Source organism: Chenopodium album, chromosome 1, assembly GCF_948465745.1.
Source record: "Chenopodium album chromosome 1, dcCheAlbu1.1, whole genome shotgun sequence".
Lineage (NCBI taxonomy): Eukaryota > Viridiplantae > Streptophyta > Magnoliopsida > Caryophyllales > Amaranthaceae > Chenopodium > Chenopodium album.
Genome location: NC_137834.1, coordinates 38,867,728 through 38,893,914, shown reverse-complemented (window position 1 = coordinate 38,893,914; position 26,187 = coordinate 38,867,728).

Genomic DNA, 26,187 nt, shown 5'->3' with positions numbered 1-26,187 from the left:
TTGCAGGTAATTCGAACCCCTAGTCCTGTGCATTTCAATGGAACAGTAGATTCTGATGTTAGTACTGGGTCTATTAATCTGACTCCATTGTTGATGATTAATGAGTCTGATAGGTTAGGGAATGATTTTCATGTGAATTTGGAGAAAAACTTTTTGAATTCCCAATTTCAAAACCCAGTTTTTGAAACCCCTGTTTCTGCCATTCCTAATGAATCGGGGGGTATTAGTTGAAGTAGTATGTTTAAGAACACGATTGATGAGGGTTTAAATCTTGCTGGTAAGGCTGGAGTTGAGTGTAATCCATGTTGCAAAATGGGTAATAGGGAAGAGGTGAAAGTGAAGTTAACTGAGGAAGATGTCCTACCTGAAATTGAATTTTGGAAATCTGCAATTGTATGTTATGTTCTTTGTGGTAAACCTTCATTGTCTGTAATAGTGGGTTTGTGCGAAGAATTTGGGGCAAATATGGAATAGATAGGATTTCTGCTATGAATAATGGGGTTTTCCTTGTTCGATTCAAGACAGTGGTAGGAAGGGAAAAGGTGATGAACTCTGGACCTATTATGTTTGATGGTAGACCTGTAATGATGAAGAGGTGGGAGCCAGGTTTGGATTTAGGAAATGAGAAGGTGTTCGAAGTTCCCACTTGGGTTAGATTGTCAGGATTGAATTTAAAATTCTGGGGTCAATCCTCTCTAATGAAGATAGCTGGTTTAATTGGGGAGCCAGTTAAGACTGATAGATGCACAGCTACCAAGGAAATGCTTGAGTATGCTAGGATAATGGTCAAGGTGAAAATAAATGGTGAGCTACCAAATGAGATTGAGTTCCAGGATGAATGTTGTGTTGATGTTAAGCAGAAAGTGATATATAAAAGGAAGCCTATCATCTGTAATGTCTGTAGAGGTATGGGGCATGGAGATAGTGACTTTCCTAATCATAGAATCAAGAATCAGAAGCCACCAGTTAGGAATCAGCAACAAAGGCAGCACAAGAAGCCTGAGGTGAGGAAGGTTTGGGTGTCAAAGGCTCAGCAAAAGAGTCAACAGACAGAGCAACCTCAAGGCATTAGAGTGGATAAGAACAAGTTTGATGTTGAGGCTGATCCATATATTGTTTCTGAAATAGCTGGTGGTGATAAATGTGATATGGGCTTAGTGTGCAGAACAACAAATGGGAGAGTGTTGTTTGGTGACTGGGAGACAAGGGAGTGTTCATACACTCTCCATGGATAATTGGGGTTTTTGGAATGTCAGGGGCCTTAACAAACTGAATAAAATTTGTGATGTTCTTTGGTTTATGATAAACCAAGGAATTGGTTTGTTTGGGCTCCTGGAGACTAAAGTGAAGGCTAGTAATTTTGGTAAGGTCTTCACTGGTTTTAGTGGCAAGTGGTCCGTGTCTGCAAATTACAGTAAGCATCATGGAGGGAGAATTTGGATTGTGTGGCTACCTGATGTCTTTCAGGTAGAGATTGATAGAGTAGAAGCTCAATTAATCCATGTGAAAGTTGTTCACAAGGCTTCTAAGTTTGTGTTCTGGTATACTGTTGTCTATGGGTTGAACACTGCAGATGAGAGAGAGGTGCTGTGGCATCAGATTGGGGAGATAAAAAAAGGACATTCATGGTCCATGGATCTTAGGAGGTGATTTCAATAATGTCCTAAATACTGAGGACAGAATTGGATCCCCAGTTACGTTTTCTGAGATTGAAAAGTGCAGACAATGTGTTAGGCAAAATTTGCTAATTGATTTTAAAGTTGGGGGGTTATTCTACACTTGGAATAATAAGCAGCAAGGGAGTGATAGAGTGTGCACAAAGATTGATAGGATTTTGGTTAATGAGCTATGGACTGGAAACTGCAGGGAGTTTGAGCTGATTTCTTGCCTGAGGGGCTAATGGACCGTTGTCCTTGTATTATGAGATTATTTGGGTGTAATGGGAATGTTAAGAAACCTTTTAGGTTTTTTAATATGTGGATTGATGCTCCAGGCTACCAGGAAGCTGTAAAACAGGCTTGGAATAGTGATGTGAAAGGAACTGATATGTTTATTATGGTGAAAAAGCTGCAAAAGGTGAAGGAAGCTCTCAAGTTGTTAAATCTGACTAATTTCTCCTCAGTGGAGAGTGCAGATGCCATTGCTGATGCTGAGTTAGAAAAGGTGCAGTGTCAGTTGAATAATGACCCTCAGAATTTGGAGTTGATTCAAATGGAAAGTGATGCCAGGGAAAGGTTTTTAGCTGTTCATATTGCAAAATTGAAAATTTTGAAGTAGAAAGCCAAGTTGCATTGGATGAAAGAAGGTGATGTCAATTCTTCCTACTTTCATGCCTGTATTAGGAAGAGAAGAATGCATAATAATGTGTATATCATCCAGCTTGAGAATGGTGATATCATTCAGGATCCTGATAAAATTGCAGAAGCTTTTATTGGCTTTTATAAAGAGTTATTAGGCACTAGTGGAACCCCTTCTAGACAAGTCCATCATGCTGTTATAGCTGCAGGTCCTATTTTGGATGATGAGCAACATCTGAGTCTTTGCAGAGGGTTTACTGAAGAGGATGTGAGAAGTGCTTTTTGGAGTATTGAGGATGACAAGGCTCCTGGGCCTGATGGTTTCTCCAGCAAGTTCTTTAAGAATGCTTAAGGAGTTGTGAAAAATGAGGTGTGTAAGGCAGTTTTGGGGTTCATTGAGCATGGCCAGCTGCTGAAACAGGTGAATGCAACTACTTTGACTCTAGTTCCTAAATTAGATAATGCTACCAGAGTTACTCAGTTTAGGCCAATAGCATGTTGTAATGTGCTGTACAAGATCATTTCTAAGATGTTATGTGAAAGGTTCAAAGAGGTGTTGCCTGGTTTGAATAGTGAGAATCAAAGTGCTTTTATTGCTGGAAGGTCTATTTTGGACAACATCTTAGTGTGCTAGGATATGTTAAAAGAGTACAATAATAAGAGAAGATCTCCTAGATGTACTATCAAGGTGGATTTGAGGAAAGCTTATGATTCTGTGCACTGGTCTTTTATTCATGATATGTTGCAGGCTTTGAATTTCCCAAGTAGATTCATTTCTTGGGTCATGGAGTGTGTTACTTCCCCTTCTTTCTCTATTATGATTAATGGTGGTCTGAATGGTTTTTTTTAAGGGCAAGAAAGGGATCAGGCAAGGTGATCCTATGTAACCATTGGTGTTTGTCACTGTGATGGAGTACCTATCAAGATTGCTAAAAAAGGTGGGTGCAAAGAGAGGCTTTAGTTTTCATCAGAGATGCAAGTCTTTGAGGTTAAATCACTTAATATTTGGTAATGATTTGATGTTGTTCTCCTATGGTGATAAGAAATATGTCTCCCTTTTAGTGAGGGCTCTTAAAGCTTTTGAGGGTTGCTCTGGTTTGCAGGCTAATGCTGATAAGTCTGCTATCTATTTTGGGAGTGTGCAGCCTGAAGTGCAGCAAGGAATTGTGACTGAGTCTGGATTTGTAATAGGAGAAACTCCTTTCAAATATCAAGGCATCCCTTTGAATGCTAAGTATTTGAGAGTCTCAGACTTTGATGCTATTGTAGATAAGATGTTGGCTAGAATAACTTGTTGGTCTAGCAGAAACTTGTCATATACTGCAAGAGTAGTGTTGGTGAACTCTGTACTGATTAGTTTGCACACTTACTGGGCTCAGTGTGTGTTGTTACCTAAATCAGTCATTTTGAGGATTACTCAGCTTTGCAGAGCTTTCCTTTGGTGTGGAGATGCTGTTTTGTCCAAGACACCCCCAATTGCTTGGGATTGGGTTTGTAAGAGCAAAGCTGAGGGTGGTTTAGGAGTTAGAGATTGTGGGATGTGGAACAGGGCAGCATTGGGGAAGTATGTGTGGAAAATAGCTAAAAAAGAGGATTCTCTATGGGTGAAATGGGTTCATGCTGTGTACATTAAAGGACAAGACTGGTGGACTTATAGTCCTAAGAGATCTGCAGGATGGGCTTGGAGGAGACTGTGTGTAGTCAAGGACCAGTTAAAAGAAGGTTTTGAGCATAATAGTTGGTTGAGTGGTACTTATAGAATCTCTCTGTGTTATAAGTGGCTGCAGGGGACTGGCACAAAGGTGGATTGGTGTAAATGGGTATGGAATAAGTTCAATATTCCCAAGCACTCGTTTATCCTATGGCTTTCTATGCATGATAGACTCATAACAAGGGAGAAGCTATAGAAATATAATGCCTGTGCTGAAGATAGTTGTTTGTTTTGTGGTGCTGAAATTGAGGATAGACAGCATCTGTTTTTTTAATTGCAGATATAGCCAAGAGTGTGTGCTGAGAATTGCTCATTGGCTCCGCATTCCAAGTCAGAATTTCTGCATTGATGAAGTTTGGAAGAAATGGCTCAGGGAAGTAAAAGATAAGGTGCAGCAGAAGGTTGTTCTGGCAGTTCTGGCAGCTGTTGTCTACCATATTTGGTTTGCTAGGAATACTGCTTTCTGGCAGAAAGCTGTTATTCACCCTTCTAAACTTTGTAAGGCTATTGGTAGGGTGAGCATGGATAGAGTTAAGAAGCTTATAAACAAGAATTGGAGTAGATTGCAGTGCAAATGGATACAGGAGCTATACAGTAGCATCCCAAATTAGTTTGTTTTGGTTTGTTGATGTGTTGTTGTTATTTTTCTTGTTTTTTGTTAGTCTTTATCAGTTGTGGTCCGTGTCCTTCTTAGAAGGCAGCAGACTGCTTCTAATTAGGTTTGCTTTACTCTCCTTCAGATGAACCCTTCCTAGAAGGTGGCAACTGAGGAGTTTAAAGCTTGAGGTAGGGGTGGCCTTTGTTTTTAGGTCTTGTGTAGTTTTGGAGTTTGCCTGTTGTCAAACTTGTAAAATTTGTACATTTGTACAGTTTTTTGATAGTAATATACTTTCTTACTTACCAAAAAAAAAAAAAGAGCTTGTAAACCGTTCACAGATCATAAAAAGGCAACCACGATAAGGGACAACGATAGGCAACAACGATTGACCCGTGAAGGTTACACCCCATTCATAATCCATGAGATTACTAACTTCATATGGTTTGGAACCACGAAAGGAGGATCGGGGATGATGGTACGAAGTGAGTCATGGAGTCACATTCGCCCGTATTGGCCTCTATTCGATTCTTATAGTGAAAAGTGATTCCTGCGATCTCAAAGGCATACAAACAAAGATGCAATTCGCTCCAATCTATTATTAAGCTAAATTGGTTGAATATTAATGCAACATATAATTCTAAAATATTAGTGATCACTTAATTAAACAACAAGATTAAAAAAAAACCTAAATCGGTCGTCCAAATTATCTTATTAGGCGTGATTTTCAATTACATATTCCCTTTAAACATGCAAAATGGTGATCATAAAAATAATAGAATCAACATTAATATTGGAAGCAATTCAACAATAATTCCAACAATATAAAATCGTTAGAAAAATAATAGAAATAAAAGGAACATAATTCTTACTTTGATTCTGTTTGCTTGCAACTATAAAATAATAAACGAGTTAGTAACTTCTAGGAAATAATAATAAAACAATAATTAAATTAAATTAAATAGAGTTAATTTGAGGCCAAACCCTTAAACAGTTCTACCTTTCACGCCTTGGCTTAAGGACAAAACCACGAGTAAAGTATGGACTCCTTGGAGTGCTTGAAGAAGGAATTTTGAAAGAAGAAGGGTAGGCTAGTGTTTAGGCTAGAGCATAGAAGAGAGAAAAATAGAGAATTAATTGATGCCCCGTACATCAGATATGAGGGGGTATTTATAGAAAAAATGTGCTGAGGGAACACACAGAACCCTAAAAAGATAAAAACCCTAAAAAAGTATACCGCAAAACGGCAAAGTGTACCGTGACACGGGAAATCTCACCGTTAGACGGGAAAAATTCCCGTGACACTGTTTACTGTTGTGTGACGCGGGAAATATTCAGTGAACGGGGGAGAAAACGCGTTAAGGGTTTACGCGGAAAGGACACGGAAACCCCCGTGTCTCATCAGGTGCCCCGTATCACGGGAAAACCCACCGTCAGACGGGACAGTTTCCCGTGACACGGTGGACTATTGCCGTGACGCGAGAATTTTTAGTCTGTTTTTTCCGTCTAAATTCATTTTTAACCCTAATTTCGTTCAGCATTTTAAGTGCCGATTGATAATTTCGGGCCATTTCTGATTTATTATTATTTGGGCTAAAAAAAGAAAATAAGTAAATAAATAAATAAAAGGTTTGGGCCAAAATAAATTATAAAACAATAAAATAAAAAAGGTTTGGGCTGAAATTAAAAAAAAAAATTATGCTTTGACCAAACGTCAAGACTGATCCATGGATTATTCAAAAATTAAATTTAATTAAATACGATTTTTTAAGCACTCTCGGGATTAAATAATGAACCCGACCAATAGTGACGGTGAAAGGTTGTTCATCATCGGGTTTGGTTTTGGGGAGACATTTTTAGACGTCTACAGAAGCCCCCACTTTGATTGAGTTTGTAGAAACATCAGTTTCGAAAACGATACTCAAAGTAGCCGATAGGGACGGAGAATGATTTAAGACGTTCTGCGATCCTAAATCACTCTGTATACGCCGATACCTGCAGAAAAATGTTAATTCCACTAATAAAAGATTAAAAGGATAGAATATGTATCTGGCACCAGTGTATCGGTGACAAATGAGTTTGGCAGCTTCCTATGCTTGAAGGAATCCACCGGATGGCGTTCGTTGAAACGCTTTCCATGCCCAAGGAAAGCCGACTGATGAATTTGGTAGCTTTCTAAGCCTGAAGAAACCTACCGGATGATACTTTCCATGCCTGAGGAAAGTCGACGTATGAATTTGGTGTCATTCTATGCTTGAAGAATTCCACCGATATTGCCTTCCATGCTTGAGGAAAGCCGACTTGGCGGTTTTCTATACTTGAAGAAAAATCCACCGATAACGCTTTCCCTGCTGGAGGAAAGCCGACTTGGCGGTTTTCTATACTTGAAGAAAAAAACACCGATAACGCTTTCCATGCTTGAGGAAAGCCGACTTGGCGGTTTTCTATACTTGAAGAAAAATCCACCGATAACGCTTTCCATGCTTGAGGAAAACCGACAACTGATGTAATCGCTAAAATTTGCAAGTGTATGATGGTTCGATTATCCTCGAACGTGGGCCGCAGATGATTCACACCTGGCCTTCAAGTCGACTATCCGACCATATTAGGTGTTTAAAACGTCGACAAATTAAATTCGACGCTTGCTAAGGGCAAAATAGTAAGCTCTACCACCTGCCCAACCAGAACCTTATCTTATTCAGTATCAAGCTCCAGAGGTTCATCCACGCTTGTCTTAGGAACTGAGCTAGCAGACAGTCTCTTGCTCTTCCTCACAGGTTGCTGTTCTGGAACCTCTTTCCCTTTTCTTTTTCCTCCTGTGCTCTTTTTCTCTTCTACTCTCCTCACTTTCCCATTCACTACCTCCAAACCGATTCCCTATAGTGTCTCACCATTTATCACATTCTCAGTTTTTTCTTCCAAACCTTCATAGACCCCTTTCAATTTTACACCAAGTGACTCAAAAACGGTTGACAAAATAGCTCCATAGCCCACTTTGTTCTTTCCTGGAACATAGTGTTCTAGATGTTGATACATTAGTGAAGGAAAGTTCACTTTGATTTTTCTAGAGAGACAAAAGATGACAACCATATCCATCAAACATGCTTCACTCTTCTTTTGAGTTCTAGGTAGAATTGTTTATCGAATCAAGTTGAATAACAACTTGTTCAGTGGGCTAAGATCATTGTGGCTCATGATATTTTTCCCCTTTTTCCTCCTAGGGCTTCAACAATATCACCCCCTAAATACTCACTTACTTTCACAGTTCCCTTTCCCTTAAGGTACATCTCATAACCCTCAGTTGGTACTTTTAAAAATTTTCCCAATTTTGCAACATCAAACTCAATTTTCTTTATGTTAACTAAACTAGATATTTTTCCTTGTTTCACTTGGAATTTTCCACAGAATTCAGTCATTGCAGCAGGATACATAACATTATTTGAAGCATTAGTTAACAAGTACTCCCACCCTTGAAATTTTATTAAATCAAGAAATTCCAAAAACCTAGACTTCTTGCACCAAGATGAATCTAGTCTATGACCAACAATACACCTCTTAGCATCGGCATTGAGTTCTGATTGCTCACCATCATCCTCTTCCTCAGCTTCCTCTATGTCCTCTGATTCATTCTGTTCCTCTCCTCCTTCCTCTTCTCCATCGTCTTCATCATCATCTGACTTAACCCCTCTAGCAAAATCATCAACCTCGGTCATTTTTTCTTCGAGTGTTTCTCCTCTCAACTTCTTTTCTTTCCATTCTTTGATCCTCTCAAAAACAGAGGATTCCTCTTGTTCACTCTTGCTTTCCGCTTCTTCGTTGAGTTTAGGGTTTGACATTGAGGGTTTTGAGTTTTCCGAGTCTTTGATTGATGTTAGAGAAGTCTTGTAGTTTACAATGGCTAAGGGAGAGGTTTCTTCTTGGATTGTTCTTTCGGAGTTGTGTGAGTTTTCTGATGAAACAATCTCGGCAATAATAACCATGGTTTTTTTGAATGGTGGTTTTGAGCTTTGATGTTTTTTTACTGAAGAAAGGTTAAAGTGATTTGATAGTGAGGTGAAAGTGGTGGGTGAAAGATGCTTTTATAATTAATGAAGCGGTGTGATGGAAACTATTGGGTTCACTGTTCAGTCATTTAATTGAACATGTTCAATTAATTTTGTAAAATCATTTAAACAGGATGAATTTACCAAAAATCTTTTCTTTCTAAATTCAAATCATTTAAAAAAAACTTTCTGAAATAAAACGCGCAATTGGAACACGCTTTCTACACATGTGTAATGTACATCACTACTAATTATTACAGTTAAGCATTTAATGAACTTACCTCTAGTAATTAACAACGGTGACACTTCAGCTATGTTTAGCACACCAAGATTGTGCTAAATGCTCTTTTTGCTCTCTTTACATTATTTTTTACTTTTCCATATCTTGGAACTTCAGAAGCAATCAATTCAGCTTGATCATCCCAAGTTCCAATCTCAATTTCTTAAATCATTCTCTGCTCAAAGGCTTGGTTAGAATATCTGCAATTTGATTTTCAGTATGACAAAATTCTAACTTAATATTTCCTTGCTCCACATTATCTTTTAGAAAGTGATGCCTAATGTGGATATGTTTTACCTTTGAGTATTGAACTGGATCCTTAGAAATACAAATAGCACTGGTATTATCACAGTAAATAGGCACACATTCAAAAATAATACCAAAATCTCTAACGTGTTTCTTTATCCAAAGTACTTGTGAACAACATGTTGCAGCTGCCACGTACTCAGCCTCAGCTGTAGACATTGCAACTGTGTTTTTCTTCTTGGAACCCCAAGAAACTAAACAAGGTCCTAAAAAACGTACCATACCTGAAGTTCTTTTTCTATTGACTAAATCACCTGCATAGTCAGCATCAGTAACGCCATTTAAATCAAAGAAGTCACTTATAGGATAGAAGAGACTCAGATCATCAGTTCCTCTTAGGTATCTAAGCATTCTCTTTACTGCTTTCAAGTGAGACTCCTTTGGGTTTGCTTGGGACCTGGCACACAAACCTACACTAAAAGATATGTCAGGTCTACTAGCTGTTAAATAAAGTAAAGAACCTATCATACCTCTATACATAGATTGATCAACACAAGTTCCAGTTAGATCTTCATCCAATCTGGTAGCTATACCCATTGGAGTATTATTAGTCTTAGCATTATCTAGCTTGTATTTCTTGATCAGTTCCTTAATATATTTTTGTTGTTGGATCATAATTCCTTCTTCAGTTTGCTTGATTTGCAATCCGAGGAAGAAGTTTGATTCTCCCATCATGCTCATTTCAAATTCTCCACTCATAAGGTCAACAAAATACTTGCACAAAGATTCATTAGTTGCTGTAGTTTATTTTTAGTGTTGCTTTGGTACTCGTTTTGTTGTTATCTTTGTTCTTTTGGTTTCTTTAGTCGGTTTGCAGGCTTGTCTGCTTCTAGCTGTAGTTTTTGTTGATTTTCGGGTGTTTGGTTTTGTTGTTTTGCTGGTTATTTGTTGTCTGGTCTTGGTTTCCGGAACCCTTCCTAGAAGGTGGCCGGAAATCTGAGTCCAGTTGTTCTAGGTCCTTCCTAGAACCCTTCCTAGAAGGTGGCTAGGCTTGGATCTAGAACTGGTTGTGGGGTTGGCCTGTTGTTTTCAGGTCTTTTGGTGTTCTGGTGGTAGTTATAACTTAGCTTTTGTAAGTTGTAACTTTCTCTCTTTGGTAATAAATTTTTATTTTCCAAAAAAAAAAAGATTCATTAGTTGCTCCAAATAAAATATCATTAACATAAATTTATACAACTAATATATCAGTTCCATTTGATTTTAAAAACAAAGTTTTATCTATTTTACCACGTTTAAAACCATTTTGCAGTAGGAACTTAGACAATCTTTCATACCATGCTCTAGAAGCTTGCTTCAGCCCATAAAGAGCTTTGTCAAGCTTATAGACATGGTTTGGAAACTCTGGATTTTCAAATCCAGGAGGTTGTTCCACATAGACTTCTTTATTTAAGAATCGATTTAGGAATGCACATTTAACATCCATCTGGAACAACGTGAATCCCATATAAGCAGCAAAAGCAATAAGTAAACGAATAACCTCTAACCTGGCCACTGGAGCTAATATTTCTTCATAGTCTATTCCTTCTTGTTAATTGAAACCTTGAACAACAAGTCTTGATTTGTTCCTGATAATAATGCCATGCTCATCTAGCTTGTTCCTAAACACCCACTTTAGACCTATAGTCTTCTTATCCTTGGGTTTAGGTTCCAGATGCCACACTTTATTTCTTTCAACCTCATTTTATTCAGCTTGCATAGCATTAATCCAGTCTACGTTAGTTAAAGCTTCAACATAGTTCTTAGGTTCCATAGAGGAAAGGAATGCATAGAATGCACAGAAGTTTCTAAGCTGAGATCTAATTTGAGTTCCTTTTGTAATATCACTCATGATTGTATCCACTGGTTGTGGTTTCTGATATTTCCATCGCTTTGGTGTAAAGTATTTGACTAGATACAATCGTTCCTGATTATTGTTGACTGGTTCTTCTGTAGGAACTTGATCTTGAATCTCAATTAGAACTTCAACAGGATGTTCCTCAGCCTGATCTTGATTTTGTTCTTGAGGTAGAGTTCCTGGTGCATTCTCCATTTCAGATTCTGCATTTGCTTCTGGATTCGTTTCTTCTACATTTTCAACTTGCTGCTTCTGCAATGATGATGATTCCTCATCTGGATCTGGCTTGCGCACAAGTCCAATTTAAAAATCATCATCACAATCTTGTACATCATTTAACTGTTCAGTTTCATCAAATATAATATGTACAGATTCCTCAACACACATTGTTCTCTTATTATAAATCTATAGGCTTTACTATTTGAGACATATCCTAAGAATACTACATCATCACTACGTTCATCAAACTTTCCCAAGTTCCTTTTACCATTGTTATGAACAAAGCATTTGCATCCAAAAGATCTAAAATAAGAAATATTAGGCTTTCTCCATTTGATTAGCTCATAAGGAGTTTTGTTGGTGATGGCTCTAACAGATACTCTGTTAAGAATATAGCAAGCTGTGTTCACTGCTTCTGCCCAGAAGTTCCTAGTCAGTCCACTTGAGATCAGCATTGTTCTAGCCATATCTTCAAGGCTTCTATTCTTGTGTTCCACAACTCCATTCTGTTGTGAAGTCCTTGGTGCAGAGAAGTTGTGGTCTATTCCATGCTCAGTGCAAAATTCATCAAACTTTGAGTTTTCAAATTCTGTTCCATGATCTGATCTGAGGTGAATCAATGGATTACCTGTTCTTCTCTGTTCTTTCTTTACAAAAGCTACAAATTCATCAAATGTCTCATCTTTGCTAACAAGAAAGAAAACCCAAGTAAACCTTGAAAAGTCATCAACAATAACCATTACATATTTCTTACCACTTCTACTTTGGATTCTCATAGGACCACATGGATCCATATGAATAAGTTCCAAAGGTCTTTTGGTACTTACCATTTTCTTGGACTTGAAATAAATTTGAGTCTGCTTTCCTCTAACACAAGCATCACACACTTTGTCATACAGGAACTTAATGCAAGGAAGTCCTTCCACTAGTTCCTTAGATCTAAGTTAATCAAGTAAAGTAAAGCTTGCATGGCCAAATCTCTTGTGCCATAATAGAGGATCATCATCAATAACACTGAGACATGTTAAAATGCTGTTAGGAACCTCGTTAAGATCAACAACATATGTGTTCCCTTTACGAGTTCCTTCTAAAATAATGTTCCCATTGTCATTGTGAATAATTCTGCATTTATTGGAAAAAAAGCTTATAGAGTTACCTTTGTCACAAAATGGTGAAATACTTAACAAGTTGTGTTTGAGACCCTCAACTAAAAATACATTATCATTAGCATGGGAACTTGACCTTCCTACCTTGCCAAAGGCAACTATATCTCATTTCATGTTATCGCATAAGGTCACAGTTTCCCCATAGTAGGCATCTAGTGAGAGAAATCTAGATTTGTCTCCAGTCATGTGCTTAGAACAACCACTGTTGAGGTACCAAGTGTTGTTCCCCCTCACTGGAACCTGCAAGAGAAATCATACGTTAGTGTCAGGAACCCAGGTTTTCTTGGGTTCCTGTGTAACAGCAGCAGGTTCATTCTTCTTGATCCAGATCTATTCTACATGTTTTTCATTTTTCTGTGTACTCTTTTCTTTCTTAGGAAACTTAACCTATTTATGTCCTGTATTTCCATAGAAATAATAAACAATACTACTAGGCAGGTTAACATACTTCTTTTCCTTTTGGAACTTCTTTTTGAAACCCAAACCTTTAGTTCTTTTGGTTTGAGCTTTAGTGATCCAATCTGGAACTCTGTACTCTATAGGTTGTTTGCCTTTCCTATATTTCTCAAGTTCCCCCTCAAGTCGTGCCTTATCCGTTCTTAGATCTTCTAAATCAGATTTTAGTTTTTCAATTTCGGATATTGAGCAAGTGGAGGAACTTCAGAATTAGGAGCATCAAGATAGAGTTTCATCAAGGACAGTTCCACATTTAACATTATATTATCATGTTTCAACATGTCTACAGTTTCTTTCAAATAATTATTGTCATCAAACAGACTAAAGAACCTGTATTGAATATCAAAGTTCATATTATCAACCCACTTATTGTTTTCTTTAAAAATTACCAAAGCTTCATCACTTTGCTGTTTTGCTCTATGTAATTCTTTCAAGTCTTCTTGTATTTCCAAAAAAGCATATATCAAGTTTTCTTTAGAAAAATGTCTTAGGTCTTTTTGAGAAAAACATACATTAGATTCTAGCTCCTTCAGTTTTGCTTTTTCATCTGTTTTTGCCATTAAACACAGATGGGCAGTTTCCTCTAATGGTTGGTCCTCTTCTTCCTCTGAATCTGAATCTCCTCAGGCAGCTAGCATAGCTTTCTTCACATTATCTTTGGTGAAGTAAGGTTTATAGACTCTTGACTCCTTGGATTTCTCTTTGCCTTTTATCTTTCCTTTATCACTATCTGGTACTGGACAGTCCTTAATGAAATGATCTTTAGACCCACACTTGAAACAAGTTGTGTTCCTGGAACTTGTGTACTTCTTGTTCCTATCGAACTTCTTGTTGTTCATCATCCTTTTAAATCTTCTTACTAGCATTTCCATCTCTTCCTCATCAACTTCTGATTCCTCTGAGTCTTGAGCCTTAAGAGCAAGACTCTTGTTCTTGGAACTCTCAGTGTTGGAACTCAAGTGAAGTTCATGAGTCATCAATGATCCAGCTAGTTGTTCCATGTTGAACTTGGTGAAGTCTTTAGCTTCCTGCATGGCAGTAACCTTGGATCTTCAGCGTTCATCTTGCGGTAGGCTCCTTAAGATCTTCCTTGCCTGTTCATCAATAGGAATGTGTCTGCCAAGGGAATTCAATTCATTAATAATATCATTGAACCTAGTAAACATTTCCTCGATAGATTTCTTAGACAGCATTTCAAACCTTTCATATCTAGACATCAATAAATCAATCTTAGAACGTTTTACCTCATTAGTACCTTCATGAGTTACCTCTAGTAGATCCCAAATCTGTTTAGCAGACTTGCATCCCATGATACAATTATGTTTATGAGGTCCAAGTCCACAATGTAAATACTTTATGGCTAAATCATTTAATTCAAGTTTTTGATAATATTCTTTATCAGAATCAGATATAAGTTTAGGAGCTACCTCGTTCTTTTCATTGGTTGAAGTTATTTCAAAATCACCAGATTCAATAACACGCCAAGCCTGGTAATTTCTGCCTTGATGAAGATCTCCATCCTGTTCTTCCAGTAGGTGTAAAACTTACCATTGAATATAGGTGGACGTTGGGTGGAATACCCTTCTTCAAGTTTCTCCTTGTAATTCATCTCTCCAGGAACTTACTTAGCAAAGTTATCTGCTTACACGTGAGAACCTTGCTCTGATACCAATTGTTAGTTGAGACGATTAATACAAGAGGGGGGGTGAATTGTATCGAGTTCCTAATAGCTAATTTTGCGGAATAATAAAACAATGCATATAGGAACTTGCAAGGACACACAGATTTTACGAGGAAACCTTCCAGGGCCCAACTGGAAGTAAAACCTCGACCCTACCTTAGGGATTTCAAACACAAACCACTTCACTATAATAGGGCAAACACCAAGTTACAACCTATTAACACAGAACTTTAAACACAAGTTCCACACTTGCTACTCGATAGGACCCTATCCTACCCAATCTAAGTACCACACTTGGATTCACTCGTACTGCCAAAGTACAAAACTCTCAGCTTCACACTAGAAGCTTACACAACCTGTATGCGATGTAAAAATATAACAAACTCACCCAAATAAACCAACCAATACAAATGTATGACACCAAGTATATGATAGGAAAGCTATGCACGAAATCCAAAACTAATATGACAAGTTAGAAGCTTGGTAAACTTACTCAATTAATGCTCAGTGATTTCTCTACGCATAAACTCGCAAAAACCTTAAACCATTTCGATCTCTACTATTTATACAAGTATGACTTGTATAGCAAGTAGGTTTTCTAAAAGATAAATAAGTTAACTTAACTTATCTTTAAAACACGGTTTTATAAAAATCATATTTGAAGAAAATCTTTTCTGGAAAAATAAGATAGAAAGATATTGTTAAAAGAATCATATCTTTTAACAAACCGATTTTAAGAAATAAAATCTTCTAGAAAATCTTTTCTAAAATCTATCTTTTATATTTTCCTTATTAATTTATTTACCAAGCAAACTTGCCACGCTTCTAATAAATCTCGTGCATTAACCTACTTAACATATTAACAATAATCCAGAAGATAAAAACCTTATCTAAATTAAATTGCTGCGCCACCCTTCTGTACAATTAGGTTACTTGGGCTTAGTTCTTGTTAGAGAACTTAGTTCTTGTTAGAGAACTCTTCTTCCTTTCTTTTTAACTTTTTGTATAAAGATCTCCTCATGTCTTCTTAGTTCCAGTTACTTCTTCCATCACCACGATCAACTTCACCTAAACTAATCAAACACTTGAACACCTTTATTAGATGAGTTTGCTTTAGTTTAAGTTCCTCATCATCAAAACCTTTAAGCTTCAACAAATTTATCTTGAGTTTTTGACAAAATAAGAGGGAGTTGGAAAATTGAACATAATTTCAATAAAGATTCCAACTTTAATACTTGTGAATCCTTGAAAAAATTATATCTTCCAATGTGAAGATAAATAATTTTCTATCACAAAGTTTCAAACTTTATGATTCCAATCAACTACAAAATGATTAAATCAACAAAGTTTAACAAAAATTCATGGAATTTAGTACCATAAAGTTTCAATCACTTAACATAATTAAAGATTTAATCTTTACTACTTGGAAGCCTCAAAGAACAAAAATTTCACACTTAATGCAATTAGTTTGCAATTATGTGAAAAATAAAACCAAGCTTTCAAACACAAATTACCACCAAGTAATCATGCCTAAAGAGGTTTAAAATTGCATATAAAATATGTATTGAACCAATTACATAACCACCATAAATATGCAAATAATTTTCAAGGTTAGAAAGACTTAAATTTTTTCGCCAATAAGAAAAATCCCTTGAAAAGTGCATTTCTGGTCGTTTTTGGCTAAAAACCGAGCCCTAAAAGGGTAAAACCATTTCAGAACGTCTTTTCCACCCAAAATTCACTATTTTTAGGTCAAAATTTGGGTTCTGGGCAGAAGACAGCTTTAATACGAGGTTAAAATAGATAAAACGAGCTACTAATCTAATTAACAACTTAATACTAGAAAAATTAAGCCATAAAAACACCTTGAAAAATATTATGATTTTAAAATAAACGAGCGAGGCTCCGATACCGCTGTTGGGGTTTGGTAAGTCCAACTTACTGCGAAAACAACCCCGACCCAAAGAACCACTCGCAATTAATAAAACCATAAAGCATAACAAATAAACATAAAAGGATAAAATCGGAATTTACCTTTGAAGCGTGCTTCGCCCTCTAAGACGGGCTCTTACTTGAAAGCTTAGCCTCGCTAACACGAGAGCCTCCAACGAAAGTCCACCCGCAAAAACCACTAACGACTTTTAGGTCCGTTACCTCAAGGTTAGCGAGGTCCGACCAAAAACCCGAGTATTATGTGAGTTTAAGTGTTTTTGCTAATGCAATGCTCTATTGAACTCCTACTAAAGCAAAGGATTCTCAAGCCATGATTTGGCTATTTATAAGGAAGGATAGCTTGTGAATTCCATTCATCTTTCAATGTGGGACTTTTTCACAAAAAGATCCCACATGGAAAGATTGATGAATTCAATCTTTAGTTAAATAAACCAAGGAACAAGTAACAAGGGTCACATAGTTAGGTGAGGACCACTTTCCCACTTGGTCCCCAAGGCATTTCACATGCAATGTGAACTAACCAAGTGTAACCCAACCTTGAGCCCCAAGTTGGGTTGGGTTGGGCCATTTTATTTTGGCCCGTGTCCATGACCCATCGCCCCGGGTCCAAGGCCCTTGCCACATGTGTTGCTACAGTGGCGCGCTGCCTCCGTGGCACGCTGCCACATGGTGGCTGCCACTAGGTGGCTACCAACGTGGCGGCTACCACTTGGCGGCTGCCAACGTGGCTGCCACGTGTAATGCCACATGGCGGGCTCCTATTGGGCGCGCTTTCCTAGCCTTTCGCGTGGCTAGGATTTTACTTGTTACTTAAAGCATTTTCCCGTCTCGCCAAATCCTGAATTTTGGCTCAACATTTGAGATTCTCCGATGCTCGATTTCGACGCTACAAGCTCGAATTTCCGACGTCTAAATATTTAATACTCGGGCGACGAATTAATTTCTTCCGAATTATTTCGTCGAGTCAGTTTGTTTACTGCTAAGGGTGTGACCCGAAGGGTTCAGTCAAGATTAAGCTGTAATATTAATTATGCATTAATATTACTGATCGGAAGCGGCCTCCACCTAGGCATTCCGATCACTTGACCTTACTGAATATATTAGCTTTCTAATAATTTTGAACCCACTAATGGAATAGCACACTTGTTCGAAGGACACCATTCCTTTCAGGCGAGTCTACCAAGCAACACCACCAAATGGATCTTCGACCACACAAATTCAAACTCAAGGTCAAACACAAAATACAATACCACCACCACTTAAGGTGGAAGATCCATTGTTCAAACAACTTTGCCAATCCATGGCAAATGTTAGCATTTGGGAACTCCTAAGTACTTCTAAAGAACATAGGAATTCTCTCATGAACACTCTAATGTCTTTGTCTGTAAGCACAAACACAACCCCTCAGGACCTCGTTAGCTTGCTTACTAGCGAGAAATCCGACAAGTCAATCGTTTTCACTAATGATGATTTGCCTTTAAAAGACACTACCCACAACAATGCGTTATACTTAACTGTGGGATGCAAGGGATATAATATCCCTCTAACTTAGGTAAACAATGGGTCGGGTGTAAACGTATGCCCATTAAGAACGAAAAAATACTTAGGCCTAAATCCAGAAAAAGATTTCCAATCAACAAAACAAAGCATATGGGCCTATGACAATTAGAGAAGATCAGTGTGTGGAACTGTTAAGCTACCAATTACCACAGGCCCAATTCAAAAGATGGTTGAATTCCATGTTATGGACATAAAACATACATTCAACCTTTTACTTGGACGTCCTTGGATACATGAGCTTGGTGCAATACCATCCTCACTTCATCAAATGATTAGGTTGAACTATCAAGGGCTTCCTATGACTATACATGCTTCTCCACTCAAAATAGCAATAAATGATCAATCACTCTTAGAAATAAACCATGATAATGATGAAGAGGACATGTGGGGATTTGCCGTGCAGCCAATCTTCACAATTGAAATGGAATAAGACTTGGATGAACCATTCAAGATTGATCCATATTCCCCTCGGATAGTAAACAACATCTTGCTCAAGAGTAGTTACTCTCCTGGGATGCCTTTGGGAATAGGAATGAAGAAATCTCTCTTACTCCCTACCCCAAAGAAAAGCTTATCATTTGGATTGGGATATAAACCAACTAAAGAAGAATTGGAGTCTCACGATGAAAAAAACAAAGCACGTAGAGACAATAATAAGAAAGGGATAATCACTTTACTCCCATCCTATCAACAAACCCTTAACGGATAATTCATTAGGGAGGGAGAAGATTACCCATGCTATGACTTTCCGGAACCCTTAGTTTTGGAAGGAATCAAGAAGCCTGGATTTGAAATATTTCATGATTGCTACTTCTTGGGTGACGATCTTAGTATCGTTAAATCAAAACACCCAACTCTAGGGTGCTATGATAGGCAAGCATTTAACTTGCTATTTTGACTAGAGCAAAATCATGTCGCAACAATGACCAATCAAAACGCCATTCAAGATGAAGCTTTTGACCAAACCTCGTTGATCACCCCTTCAAACAAAACTTTTGAGCATGGATGGAGGAAATCTTTCAAATGGATCAATCACAAAGGCGATAAACTGGAAATCGTCACAGGCGAAGGGAAGATGTTTGAAGAATCGGACGATGAATCTATTATAGACTCTAGGGAAGTTGAAAATTTAGGCCTTGTGGCCATTACTGAGTCTTAATTTTCTAGTTCTAAGGACAAAGATCCCAAAAAGGATTCTTCTCTTGATGTACTCTCTTTTGATTTTAATAATATGAGCTCTACTTCCGAGTATATGCCTTCTCTTGAATCTTTCGAATGTTATAACAATCAATCTAATGAAGATGATAACATTAATAAATTGGTTGAATTAATGAATGAACGAGAACAAAAGAATCCTATCGTTGAAGAAACTAAAATAGTTAATATAGGAACTAACAAAAATAAGAGAGAAGTCAAAATTGGCTTAACTCTAAATCTAAAAGAGCGGTCGACCCTCATATCGACGCTTAAAGAATTCGAAGACGTGTTTGCTTGGTCATACAAGGACATGCCTGGAATAGATAAGGAAATCGCGGAACATACCATTCCCTTGAATCCTACTTCTAAACCAGTAAAACAAAAACTTCGACGAATGAAACCTGATGTCGCATTAAAAATAAAAGAAGAAGTACAAAAAACAGTTGGACGCCGGTTTTATTTGCATATGTAATTACCCAGAATGGGTAGCGAACATCGTTCTAGTCCCTAAAAAGGATGGACGAGTTCGCATGTGTGTCGACTTTAGGGATCTTAATAAAGCTAGCCCTAAAGACGATTTTCCTCTACCACACATTGATATATTGGAAGATAACACGGCTGAACATGCGATGTTATCCTTTATGGATGGATACGCAGGTTACAACCAAATTTTAATTGCAAAAGAAGATGAAGAAAAGACATGCTTTATTACCCCTTAAGGTACGTATTGCTACACAGTTATGCCATTTGGTTTAAAAAATGCAGGAGCTACTTACCAAAGAACGGCTACGACTCTCTTGCATGATATGATGCATAAAAAAATAGAAGTGGATGATATGATAGTGAAGTCCAAAGATAGAATGGGACATATAAAATCTTTACGCAAATTTTTCACTCGCATAAAAGAATATAAAATGCGATTGAATCCACAAAAATGCGCCTTCGGAGTAACTTCTGGTAAGTTACTCGGATACGTAGTAAGCACACGTGGCATCGAGATCGATCTCTCTAAAATAAAGGCAATTTTTGACATGCCTCCCCCTCAAACAGAAAAAGAAATTAGGGGATTCCTTGGAAATTACAATACATTAGTCAATTTATCAACAAATTGACTATGACTTGTGAGCCAATATTTAAAAAATTGGAAAAAGATGAGAAACATGAATGGGACGATCAATGCCATAAGGCCTTTGAGAAAATCAAAGATTATCTCAAAAGTCCACCAATTTTAGCACCACCAGTACCTAAACTACCTCTTAGGCTATACATCACAGTTACAAACACAGCCACAAGGGCCATGTTAGCACAAGAGGTAGAAAAAGTCGAACGTGCAATATATTATATAAGCAAAAAATTCATCCAATATAAAACAAAATATAGAACCTTGGAAAAGACAAGCCTAACATTAGTGTGGGTAACCAAAAAGTTACGACATTATATGTTACCACACACTACTCATGTGATTTCTCAACAAAATCCGATAAAGTATTTGTTTGAACAACCACCCATACAAGGAAGGATATCTAAGTGGTCGGTGATGTTGGCTGAATTTGAACTAAAATATTGATGTGAATTATTGATCCGAAAATCAACAAAACACAAGGGATATGTTTAAGTCTAATTCTATACAGGAAATCCACCAAGAATTAAACAAAAACTAAGATTAATCAATTAAGAATCCACCTAATTAATCAATCCAAACGAATGTTTTAACTAAAACAAGCAAAACAGCAATTGATCACAATCAACCAAAACTCAAGTATGCAACTTAAGAAATACATCTGAATATTAATCTCTGTATCTTTATTTGTGTGTTTACAGCCCTATTTATAAGACTTAGTTTACCTAGGAAGATTAGGACAAGTCCCTAATTCAATCCTAATTAAACTAGAATTCTAACTTGCTTGAAGAGCAAGCACCTTGGCGCACAAGCATACACCAAACTGATTTATTTTGCTAACTAACTGATTTTTAAAGCAACTAAATAAATAAATAAAAATTAAAGAATTAAATAAAGATTAAAGATCCTAATGCTTGAACCAAGAAAAACACTTTCAAGTGAAAGGTAAAAACTTGTAAGCAAAATCTAAGTAAAGAAAATTCAAGAAAGTTCAAGAAAGTGAACTAGACTCCAAGAAAAGCCACTAAGCAAACCGTGGCTTTGCTTTGATATCCAAGAAAGTGTCCATGCAATGCTTGGCTTGAATCAATTTTTAGGGACAAGTTATCTTGATGCATGATAAGCAAATCTTCGAAGTTCTCCATGCTTAGACTTGCATCATCCTCCTCTTCTTCGAAAGAATTTGTCCTCAAATCTCGAAGTTCTTCATCAGGAATATACTTAGCCAAATCGCCAACATTGAATGTAGCACTAACTCCATATTATCCCGGAAGTTCTAACTTATAAGCATTGTCATTGATCTTCTCAATAATCTTGAAAGGACCTTCACTTCTAGGCATCAACTTATTCTTGCGTTTTCCTGGAAATCTTTCCTTTCTCAAATGTAACCATACCAAGTCTCCAACATTGTAACCTTGTTGCTTTCTATGCTTGTTTGCTCTAGCTTTGTACATGTCATTTACTTTCTCTATTCTTGTTCGAACTTGAGCATGTAATTTCAGCATACTCTTCAACTTAGACTCGGCATCTTTGTGAATTAACTCACCCTTAGGCAATGGAACAAGATCAATTGGAAGTTTCGGATTGACTCCATAAACTACCTCAAAGGGACTATGTTTGGTAGCATATGTAGGTGATCTATTATAAGCAAACTCCGCATGAGCTAACTTGATGTCCCAATCCTTTTGTGTCTTACTCACTAACCCACGCAAAAGCGCACCAAGAGTACGATTAGTAACCTCGGTTTGTCCATCAGTTTGTGGATGGTAAGATGTACTAAAGAGCAATTTAGTTCCCACAAGCTTCCATAGAGACTTCCAAAAGAAACTCATGAACTTTGTATCTCGATCACTCACAATAGTTTTTGGAATTCCATGTAATCTAACAATCTCTTTGAAGTATAATTCCGCCACTTTCATAGCATCATCCACTTTGTGACAAGGAACAAAATGAGCCATCTTAGAGAACCTATCCACAACAACCATAATAGAGTCTTTCCCCCGTTGTGTTCTCGGCAATCCCACAATAAAATCCATAGAAATATCTTCCCAAGGTGAATCTGGAACAGGTAAAGGAGTATACAAGCCTTGATGAAAAGTAGCCTTCGCTTTTTGACAAGTTGCACACCTAGAAATAACTAGTTGCACATCCGTGAGCATCTTAGGCCAATAGAAGTGTTCTTGTAACATACTCAAGGTCTTTGTAATGCCAAAGTGACCAGCAATTCCTCCCCCATGAGCTTCTCTAACAACTAGCTCTCTAATAGAACACTTAGGAAGACAAAGTCGATTTCCTTTGAAAAGAAAACCATCTTGCAGCAAATAAGAACCCACGGCTCCTTTAGAACACTCTTCAATCAATGTAGCAAAATCATCATCACCTTTGTAGTATTCTTTGATCAATTCAAAACCAAGTAGCTTGCTATTTAGAATTCCAATCAAAGTGTATCTTCTAGATAATGCATCAGCCACAACATTCGATTTCCCTTCTTTGTACCTTGAAGAAAAATTAAATGATTGTAAAAATTCAACCCATGTAGCATGTCTAGGATTGAGCTTTTGTTGTCCATGTATGTACTTCAATGCTTCATGATCAGAATGCAACACAAAGTGATTAGGTCGGAGATAATGACTCCAATGATCTAAAGCTCTAACAATGGCATAGAACTCTTTATCATAAGTAGAATAGTTCAATCGAGCTCCTCCCAATTTCTCACTGAAATATGCAATAGGCCTCTTCTTTTGGAGTAAAACTGCTCCAATTCCAACTCCACTAGCATCGGTTTCAACTTCAAAAGGACTTGAGAAATCTGGTAACGCAAGTATAGGTGCTTCACATAGCTTCTTTTTTACCAACTCAAACGCACTTTGAGCTTCTTTAGTCCATTCGAATTTACCCTTGTCCTTCTTCAAACATTCGGTCATAGGCGCCACAATACTTGAGAAATTCTTGACAAATCTTCTATAGAATGAAGCTAGACCATGAAAAGACCTTTCTTCACTCATATTAGTAGGAATAGGCCAAGTTTTAATAGCCTCTACTTTCAAATGATCAATTGAAACTCCATCTTTTGATACAACATAACCAAGAAAAGTAACACTAGGCACTAAGAAGTAGCATTTTTCAAGCTTAGCATAGAGTTTCTTCTCTCTTAACACTTCAAACACACTTGTTAGATAATTTAGATGATCATGCAAATTTTTAGAGTATATCAGAATATCATCTAAATAAACAACAACAAACTTGCCAAGGAAAGGTTTAAGTACCTCATGCATCAACCTCATGAAAGTGCTAGGTGCATTAGTGAGTCCAAACGGCATCACCAACCATTCATACAACCCTAACTTAGTCTTGAATGCTGTTTTCCACTCATCTCCTTCTCTCATTCGAATTTGATGATAACCACTCATAAGATCAATCTTAGAAAACAACTTTGAACCATGTAGTTCATCAAGTAGATCATCTAATCTTGGAATAGGAAATCGGTATTTGATAGTGATGTTATTCACACTCCTACTATCAATACACATGCGCCAACTCCCATCTTTCTTTGGGACAAGTAAAGTAGGCACGGCACAAGGGCTCATACTTTCCCTCACGTATCCTCTAGTCATAAGCTCTTCAATTTGCCTTTGCATCTCCTTTGTTTCTTCCGGATTACTTCTATAGGCTGCCTTATTAGGTAAGGGTGCTCCCGGAATCAAGTCAATTTGATGCTCTATCCCACGAATAGGAGGTAGTCCCGGAGGTAATTCCTTAGGAAAGACATCCTTGAATTCTTCTAAAACAGATTCCAATTCATACGGCCTCTTTGCTTGTTTATCTTGATCAATTCGAATCTCATTAGAAACAAGTATATATACCACATTGTTGCTGCAAATCTCTTTTTCTAATTCCCTCTCACTAATCAAATAAGAATTCTTCGAATTAGAGGTAACATTAGAAGACTTGTTGCATATTAAAGGTTTTAAAGCAACCGGTCTCTCTTTTTCTCCTTTTCTCACAACATACACATTAGTCCTTCCATCAAACTTCACAAATCTATCATATTGCCAAGGACGGCCTAATAGTATATGACAAGCATCCATAGGACAAACATCACACAAAACTTTATCATGAAATTTACCAATTGAAAAGGAGATTAAGGCTTGTTTAGTTACCTTAACATCACTCGAATTATTAAGCCAATGAAGCTTATAAGGGCTTGGATGTTCAGTAATTGGCCACTTCAATTTGTCTACCAAAGTAGTAGATACCACATTAGTGCAACTCCCCGTGTCTATGATCATGTCACACAACCTATCTTCTACCTTGCACCTTGTAAGAAAGATTTTCTCCCTTTGATTGTTTTCCATAGGTACGGTTTTAGAGTGTAGCGCCCTTCTTAGAACCAAACTTTGACCATGAGTCTCGGGATCAATTTCGTCAACATGCCCCTCCTCTTCTTCAAAGTTTTCCTCTTCGTTCTTTTCTTCATAGTCACTACCCTGCTCACACTTAGCTTGTTCTTGTTCCCACTCTTGAGCAGTCATTACTCTTTTTGATGGACAATTAGTTGCAATGTGACCAACACTACCACACTTGAAGCACTTCCTATCTTCAACAAGCTTTTTAGGAGCTTCAAATTTTGATTTAGTCTCCTTGTAGTTCGAACTAGAACCACTTTTCTCCAAGCTGTTCTTCTCAAAAGGTTTAGCGAAACCCTTTACAAAGGACTTAGTGTACGTCCCTTTCTTCCCCTTTATCTGTTTTTCAACTTTCAAAGCTACCTTGCAAACATCCTCAAAGGACCAATATTGTTGCAATTCAACTTTTTCAGCAATATTATCATTCAACCCCGAAATAAATCTAGCAATCTTATGCTCAACAATCTCTTCTAAGCCACATAGCATGCATAACTTTTCAAATTCACCAATATAATTCTCAACAGTCATAGAATTTTGTTTAAAAAGTTGCATCTTAAGATAAACATCTTGAATATAATCACTAGGTACGAACCTTTTTTTCATGTGCTTCTTGAGTTGTTCCCAAGTTGAGATTCTTGCACGCCCCTCCTTATGCCTCTTCTTCTTTAGATTATCATACCAAAGACTAGCATAACCGGTCAGTTTCAATTCAGCCAATTTGCATCTTTTCCTTTCATCATACTCCTTGTAATCAAATAGTGTCTCGGCCCTTCTAATCCACTCAAGGTATTTTTCAGGTTCATTCATACTCCCATTGAATTCGGGAAGATCTAATCTAAGGTTCCTATCATCATCCTTTGGTCGATCTCTCCTCCTAGGCCTTGGTGATTCATCACTTGAGGAATAATTATTTCGTGGCCTCCTTGGGTTCCTCCTTGGTTGTTCTTCCTCACTTGAACCAGAATTAGGGTTAGAATTCCCTTTCCTTGAAGATTCTCCAGCAAGAGTATCAAGCCTTTTTAATATCTCATCCATCCTTGCTGCCAACTCGTCAATTCGCCTATCTCTTCTAAGATTTTGAGCCTGTTCTAAGGTTAATCCCCTTGGAACTTGTGGAACCTCCTCGTCACTCATGATTCCTACACAAACCAAGTCAGTTTATGCAAAAATCTTGATTAAAAGATCGAATCTTGAAGGAAAACTAGGCAACACAAAAACCGGACTCCCATCCGCAAATCAGTGCACAAACACCAAACGTTTGAGGCTGTGTAGAACGCGTTACTCAACTAAAAATTATGAAATTTTATATGGTGATAGCTGGACGTTTTTAAAATTCAATGCAAAAAGAATCACGTAAAAATTC